We start from the raw sequence: 8,435 nt of genomic DNA on the forward strand, positions 1-8,435 counted from the left end.
CATATTTCTGTATAGGGGGTGGAAAGCCAACACACACATATAGTCAAATACCTCTAAAGCCTAGATCTCGATTTCCAGTGTTTCTGTGGTGGACCAATCAGACTGGTGACCATTCTGTGGATCTATAAATTCACAACACTCCTCAAGTCCCAAGACACCAGAGCTACTATAAGACTTCCCATGTTGTCCCATATAACTGTCTTCAGAGAACCTATAAAGACATAAAGGGACGCTCCTACCTCTAGCTGAGTGGTCATAATTCACCAGCAGGTATTTTTACCGTGACATTGCTGTCGAGGTGCACAGATTCATCTCTCCTCCTGCTTTAAAATGGCCTACACAAACTCCAGTCAGGGGAAGCAGTCGTATTTTACCAGCAGCTACTTGTCACAGCCTGGTGTAATGTTTTGGAGGTGTAGGGTTGTATTGGCGTGTGTGGCCTCGTGGATACAAGCTTAAAGCCTCGTGTCACTTCTGCTTTGGGGGGTGATAACGAACCTCTCCCTTTTCTCCTCAAGCAGAAAAAGAGCACATCAGGAAAAGGGGGAGTGCGGGACGGGAGAAGGGGCAGGTAGGTCGTTAAACCCACTTGAAAGCTCAGTGCCTTGATCGATAGTCTTGGGCCAAGCAGGGATTAAAATCAGGCTAAGTCTGTTCCAATCAATACTGATGGCTAACCCTGGGGTTAAAGCAGGAGTAAATCTCCATAAACGTCCATACACAAATCTGCACTGTGCCCTACAGTACAAATAAATCTACAGCTATCCATGCAAATGGACACACAATGGGTTACTGTGTGAGCACAGTCGATATGAATGAGTCCTGTATAGGCCTTCAGCGAAGACAGAGACTGGTTGTTTGTACCTGGGTATACACTGTTTATGTGAAAGATTGAAGTAATAAATTGGAGTTTGTCAATGACAATGAGCAGAGTGAGTAAAATCCTTATAAAGAGGTGCAGAGTGTTTACATTGAGAATCAAACAGCAAGTTTCCATGTTTGTTACACACACACAGATAATTATCTAGAGAGCTGACATGTATGACTGACTGCTTCGCACCCTAACCGAGGAGGGACATCACTGCCTAGACTGATCTTACAAATATAGGTCTCTCTATTGATTACTAATACTGATCAATGCAGGTATTGACAGGAAAGGATGTTGTATTTCGATATTCCAATCAGCTAATTTTTCCAGGGTAAAGTTTAATGTCTCTTTCTTAAATGGTTATCGGTTTCCTCTAGTCACTGGGGACAGATCACAGACCACAAAAAACAGGAACCACCAATAGTTTGACCTACTGGGAAATATTTCATATTAAGTCAGGAGTTTCTGAGGGTTAAAGACCATGTTCACAGTTGGGGTGGGGGTGGATGGTGGGCAGCCAAAAGTGACATCGCATCAGCTAGTGTGAGCCGTGATTTGGTGTTGTTTCAGCTTGTCATATGCTTTTTTGGTTTTTGTAATATGGATTGTGCCAGGTTGAAGACACCATTTTCTATCGATTTTTACTTTTATTTCAATGATGTATCAGTACAAGAACTCAGAGAGTCTCAGATTATACAGAGAGAGATGCTGCAATAGCTTAAAAAGATTAAACTTTCTTGAGAAAACTCTGGAAAAAAATCTCTTTGCAATTCCTTCTACTCCTATATCAGCACTGATATGAAGGTTTTCTTTGTGTAGTGAGTCCAAGTGTTCAGGAGAAGACTACAGTTGTGATGGGACTATGATGATGTCATTGTTTGTGTATGAAACAGCAAACGTATCAATTAGGCCATTAGATGAGAAGACTTTATGGTGAGTCTCATGTAGCAGTTATTTTCATATTTAGTGTATACTACTATGTGTATATAGAGATATTAGCTTTAAATTGTGTGCTAGCATACTTTTATTTGCTATTTTCAATACATTTGGGGATTCACAGTGAAATGTACAGATACCAGCATCTTACTGGGATGTCCTTAACAGTCAAAGATTTGAAGGTTGAATATTGTAAGCTTCTTACTCTGATTACAATTTCAGTGTAATTGGGGGGGGGGGGGCAAATAACTTGCAAGCCAATGCTAGCTAGCTAACAACAACTTTGTTTTTATCAAACATTACTGTTTAATGTGGTGTTGTAACATGTCACCGTCAGTGAAGAAGAAATTAGGTTTATGAGTGGTCAAAGAGTTAGCAAGTTACAAATGTTTGCTAACGCAGCTAGCTTAACAATCCATGAGATGCTGCTATTATTATTCGCTATGAGTGCACAGCTAGTTTGTGAAATTCAGACCTTAATCTGGTAAGTACTGAAGTTTCTTGATGTCATGTGTGTTTTGCTCGAGATAGCCGCCATATTGGAAGTGAAACAACCACTGACCACTAAGAAAAATTTCTTATTTCAAAGAAGTTGGAAACAAGTGTGCTGCTTGTCTGCAGATATTTGGTAATTACTAGCTAAGAACTAGTAAAACTTCAAAAAGTATTAACAATTAAATTGAGACAGCCACACCTTTTAAAATGTGCTGGGTGCAGTTCGAGGCACAACTTTTACTTTGAAGGCAAATGATCTCCATTTTTGCTTTTTGTGTAAACAAGACGGTGTGCTCTAGATGGTTGCCAATTGGTTGGAGATCAGTCTCTACGCCTGTGAGACTTGAGCTTTAATTACTTGATCCTGCACTATCACCATGATTGTCACACATCCAAAATAGTGGAAAAGTTAGTCTCAAGAGATTGACTGCAAAATCTCAATACTCTGTGCAATACATGAAGGTAGGAAAAAAGTACCCAGAAGAGACAAAAAGTTATTTTTCTACTGCTTTTACACATTTTTTTCTCTATCTTGTTTACATGTTAACAACTAAATTTAACACACGCTTACAAAAACCTGACAGCTCTGTCTAAAACCCCTTGAAACCAAAAAATACAAGCACATTGTCCGCTTTTCACTTAGACTCCAATGTGAAATCATACTTTTTTTTTCTCCCCCCACTGAACACACAACACACAGTTGACAATATTTGGCACAGTCTTCACAACTCAGCTCTCTTGTGTTCATGTGCTAAAGCATTGTCTGTCAAAACGCTGAAGCAAAAGGATCAGTTGGCCACACTGATGACTCACAGGTGCAAACACTAGTTACTAAATTGGTCAATTACAAATGAGAACAGAGGGGCGAAGGTGAGTTCTCTAGCTTTGGAGATGAACGGATGACAACGGTGCACAGAGAAATGGAAGGAGAGGGTAAAGAGGGCATAAAAGATAAAGAGGGAGTTGCATTGTAAAAACAGCTGGGTAAGTTTGGGTGAATGGAAAGATGGACATTTTTATTTTTATCAACAAAAATGTTCGAGGAGCTGCTTTTCATTTGATTTTGCAAGATTTCTGTTTACTGCCTTGTTGTGATGCATTTTGTTTTAACGAGTGTAGTTCAAGAAGATTAAATTATCTCACAGTTGAGTTAAAAAAAACATTTTAGATTTCCATTTTAGATACAGGACACAATATATGGATGCATTTTTATAATGCATTTTTCATATTTTAAAAAGAGGACTCCATATTTATTCTATGAAATATGCTTTTATTGTCGATTGTGTCACTTGCATGCATTCATCTCTTTACCAGAGAATCTAGCTGCCTTTAACCCCTGTGTCCTCCATCACTCCTACGAGCTGTTGGGGGTTGTGGAACGAGGGCAGAAGGAGGGCTATTCAATAGACTTCTTACTTTTGTGTGTTTTAAACAAACAAACATACAGGCCCCCCTCCAGTGCAGCACCCACGCCAAACCCAGATGCAAAGGCTAGAGTTTGGGCCAAGTAACATATATTCCCCTGAGTTTATAAGTAAACCGGTGTGTGATGTGAGAAGCATCAACCACATCTCCTGGTTTTAAATCATTTGTGCTGAAATCAGTCACGCTGCTATGTTCATGAAGTTAAGGTAAAGAGGACATTGTGTGTTCGAATGGATACCATGTGATAGAGATGGTGTGAGGCATGACTACATTTAAAGATCTTTTCCTGAAACTTAGCCAAGATGCATGTCCAGAAATCGAACCAAGATGGATAGGGGAGAGACCTTGGGGAGCAGTAATGGTTGTTCTCAGTGTGGTAATCAAACTAATCTCTGTCTTGTTCTCTTACTTGTTTTCTCTTTCTAAAGCTCTTTTAAATCGAGTTTTTCTTTTTCTTTTTTGCTTTCCCGTGTTGCTTTCCTTACATGTACCTCCAATTTTTTTTCCCTGAGTATGAAATCTTCAAAGGATTAGTCCCCCAGTGTTTCCAGTCTCTAGTTACCATGGGATACAGATGTGCTCAAGTTCATTACAGTGTCTCTCAGCATGTGGAATTTCATAATGAACAGACAAATTCACTGTCAAATAAAACATGAAAGCAACGTGGTATTTGCCAAGAGGATATGTATTTGTGGAATAACTCTAATATTGAAGGCTGTACTCCGATGTGTAACAGCTTATTTAATGAAACAATTGTGCATATGCAACCATATAACTGGAAATTTGAAGACAAGGTACCAGGATTTCTCCACAGATTAAATTTGATCTGATCTTTAGCTTAGTCGCAAGTATACAATTTGTCTTTATTCACCAATTTTAGTAATAACTTGAAGTCCAGGCTGGAAAAAGAAAGTGAACTCCTGAATTTGCAGAAGCTTCTTTGGCAACAACAAACTGCAATGAAAGTTTCATATAGCTGCTTGCAAATGAGGAGTCATTTTGAACCATTCCTCCCTCTAAAAGTGTTTCAGTTCATCAATATTTCTGTCATGCCTCAACTGAACAGCCCTCTTCAGGTTATGTTGCAGCATATTAATGAATTAAGGTCAGGACTCTGACTTGGACATAAAAAAAACAGGATTTTTTTTTTTCAACCGTTCTATTGTTGCTTTACTTGTGTGCTTTAAATCATTGCTTTGTCTACCCAAACTCTGCGGAGCTTTTAGTCAGAGACTGCTGCAATGACATTCTCAGATTTAGAATTAATTGTTCCCTCAGTGATTGCAAAGCATCCCGACTGCACCATATGCTAAACAGCCCCAAACCATCATGCTTCCTCTACCATGCGCCATAGGTTTTTTTCCCCTCCAAATGCCAAAATGCCAATGAATTCCACTCTTGTCACAGTAATACACAAAACCTTGTCCCAGAGATGCTGTTGTGTGGAACATCCAGGTGACTTTTTTGGTATCTGCCATTAACAACGTTGGTATTAAGTGTCTTTTTTATAGTAGACACTGAAGTTTCAGTGTCTACTATAAAAAAGACACTGAATCAAAGCTAGTTGTAGAGATTTCTGGCAGTTATTGTGCTCTTGATGTGATCTTTGTAGGATCACAGGCATCCTTTTCCTTAGCTACACTTTCCAGTTCCTCCTGGGGGTTCCCGAGTGATTCCCAGGCCATATGAGGAATATAATTGCTCTGAGTTGTGGGTCTAACCCAGGGTCTCTTCCGAATTCAGGTGCCCTTTTGAGGTGCCCAGACCACCTCCAAAGGGACGGGCTTAAGAGCATCCTAATCAGACATAGACTACCTCAAATGGGTCCTTTTAACACGGGTTGAGAGAACTATGAATTACCACCATATAACCTGGTAGTAAATATATTATAGGGTTACCTAGGCTACCAGAACTTGGAATGTCCCCTAGCGACTAAACATCAGCGACAAAGCAATTCGCTTCCTGTGTGGATGGAGCTTAATTTCATCTCCTGCATTGGAATGCCTGAATCCAAGTAATGTTATTAGCACAGATATTGACTTATTTTTTTTCAGCCTGCACTTTATCACTCAGTGAGATCAGCAAGACTTTAAAAGTAGAACTTTCTGTGTGTTATTAGTGAAATTGTGTTTGTCTGTAAATGTGATTTAGACAAAGATTAGGCTCATTTTATAAGTAATTAATGCAGAAATCCTGGTAATTCTAAAGGGTTCACAAACTTTTGTCTTGCAGCTGTCTCATTATATGATTGGCAGATGCACAAAAGCGAAGAAATGAAAGCAAACATTGCACTTTTTTGTGAAGGAATACTGCTTTACACGCTTCTCCTCCATGCATATCAAATATGCTTTAGCAATTGAAAAGCATAATTCAGGGTGGAGGGAAAACAGAGGAGGCACTCTTGGAGGCAACCTAGCCAATTAATTTGCCGCTCAGATCTCAAAGCCTCACTGGAGAGGTGCTAGGCTACATACCACCAGGCTAATTTGTGTAGTAGGTCTGTATTAAATATATGCATGAGGCTAATTCAGTTAGTGTCGTAGCCCTGTAGCTGTGGTGAGTGCGGCGCTAGCTCCCATTAGCGATGTTTCTGCCTCCAGTGGAAATCAACAGAAGTCGAGGCCGATGCCGCTTTTTTGCATAAAGCAAACAAAATTAAATTTGCTTCGCTAAATCAAAGTGTAGTGCCAAATGTGGGACTCTCTCGCGCTCTCTCCCCTGTTGTCTCTGCCTCTCTGTCTGTCCGTCTGTCTGTCTCCTTTTCTCTCTGAGGCATAAATTACTCCAGAATCATAAAAGAGTAAAAAAAAAATTATAGAGAGAGGAAAAGAGAGATTTTAGTCAAGTGGGATTCCCCCTCCCAAACAATCCCGGCATGCTTTTGCTTACTGAGATGCGTCTCCAGCGTGTTGTGAGAATTTCTCTGATTTCGGCTGTCTTGCTCTGCATGTTTCCCTGTGTGTCTCTGGTTGTACGGTGCATGCATTTACAGGATTTGTGTGTCTCGATCAGCATGATCTCACAGGAAAATTCATATTTATTTGTCAGGAAAATTAAAGTCATGTTCAGCGTGTGATGTGAACAAAAATGGAGCAGACCATGTGGGCAAGTTTTATTTATTTATATTTACATTAACATTACAAAAACCGTGGTACAAACCATATCCAAACCTCATTTTAACTTACAGTTGGTCTTTTGACCATGAGTTAAACTTCATTTTAAACATGTTTCATGCTGAAAATTAGACGTGATGGATTCTCGAGAATGGGATTTAATCATGCGGTCGTGTGAGAATTCATTTATTTTGTGCAGTTTTTATTATCAGATTCAGGTGCCACTATCGATATGTGTAAAAGAGTGTGACAGAGTGTGTTTGTATTAGTGTGTGTGTGTGTTTGTGTGTGAGGGAGACAGATAGATAAGGAATGAGAGCTCCTTGCAGTATGCTGCAGAGCTAGTCAGTAAAAAAAAAAAAAAGGGGGGAGGGAGAGCGCTTGGCTGTTCCTATTGAACTTGACCTGCGGGCCAGATCAATGTATGTGTGAGTGTGTTTGTGTGTGAGAGAGAGACAATCCTGGGGTGTGTGCATGTGTGTGTGCGCAGGTGCGTGTCCACGAGCGTGAGTGCGCGCTGCCAGATCAATGTGTCTCCGTGTGCCACAGAATGAGAGAGCACACTGATTACCCAGGGGGTGGCGGGAGGAAGGTGGAGCGGGAGGAGGAGGTGGGAGGATGGAGGAGGATGATGATACAGAGGGGAGGATGAGGAGTGGAGGGGAGTGGAAGGGGGGGAGGGGGGAAGGGGTGATGAGATTGAGCAGAGGACAGAGCTGAGACCAGGATCAGGAGAGAAGCTCAGCTCATTTCATTTTCATTTTCCCTTCATTTCACTGCGAGCTGTGCCGTGTGCTGGGGCATTCCACACGGATGGGGTGCCAAAAATTTAGATCCACAGCCAGATGGCTTAGATCAGTCGGGAAATAGCAGCACAATCTGAATGCGATGGGATGGTTTTGGGGGGGTCAGTGAGCCATGCTTCTTGAACCCTCTTGCTATGCTCTTTTTCTTTTTTCCTCTGTTCGTTAAGCGCCTATACATTAATAAACTCTCACATGACCAGAGAGATGCAGTTTATATGGCGTAGACATGAAATTCAACCAGCCTCAAGGCCACTGACAAGATTTCTTCATGTGTGTATCAAGATGTTTGCTGTCTGTGTGCCTTGTCTTGCTTTAAAAAAAAATGTTTTTTATAGTTAAGAGTATGAAGGACTGTGTAGCAATCCTCAGCACTGCAGGGGCTCCTCTCATCTCTGTGTACGTGTGTGTGTGTGTGTGTGTCTGTGTGTGTGTGTGTGTGTACGTGTGTGTAGGTGTAGGTGTGTGTGTGTGTGTGTGAGTTCTGTTTGCAAACCCCTGCCCGTGTCCAATCAGCATGTAGCCTGTGTAAAGTGTATGTGTGTGTGAAAGGCAGACAGAAGAGGCTATGAGTGGAGGTACGAGGTGATCTCCTGCCTTCTCTCTGAAGGGTTATACTTCATCTTCCATTCATATTTGGATGAAAATGTACGGCTAATAAAAATCGTACAGCAGCTAAAGAACTGTTGGCATTTTCACCACTTGCGGAGAAAATTAATTCCCAGATTTTTACATTTAATTGAAGAGAGTCACATAAATGCCTTTTTTTACTAAACAATCAATTGTAACAGGCAG

Source organism: Oreochromis aureus, linkage group 15 (assembly GCF_013358895.1).
Source record: "Oreochromis aureus strain Israel breed Guangdong linkage group 15, ZZ_aureus, whole genome shotgun sequence".
NCBI classification, from domain to species: domain Eukaryota; kingdom Metazoa; phylum Chordata; class Actinopteri; order Cichliformes; family Cichlidae; genus Oreochromis; species Oreochromis aureus.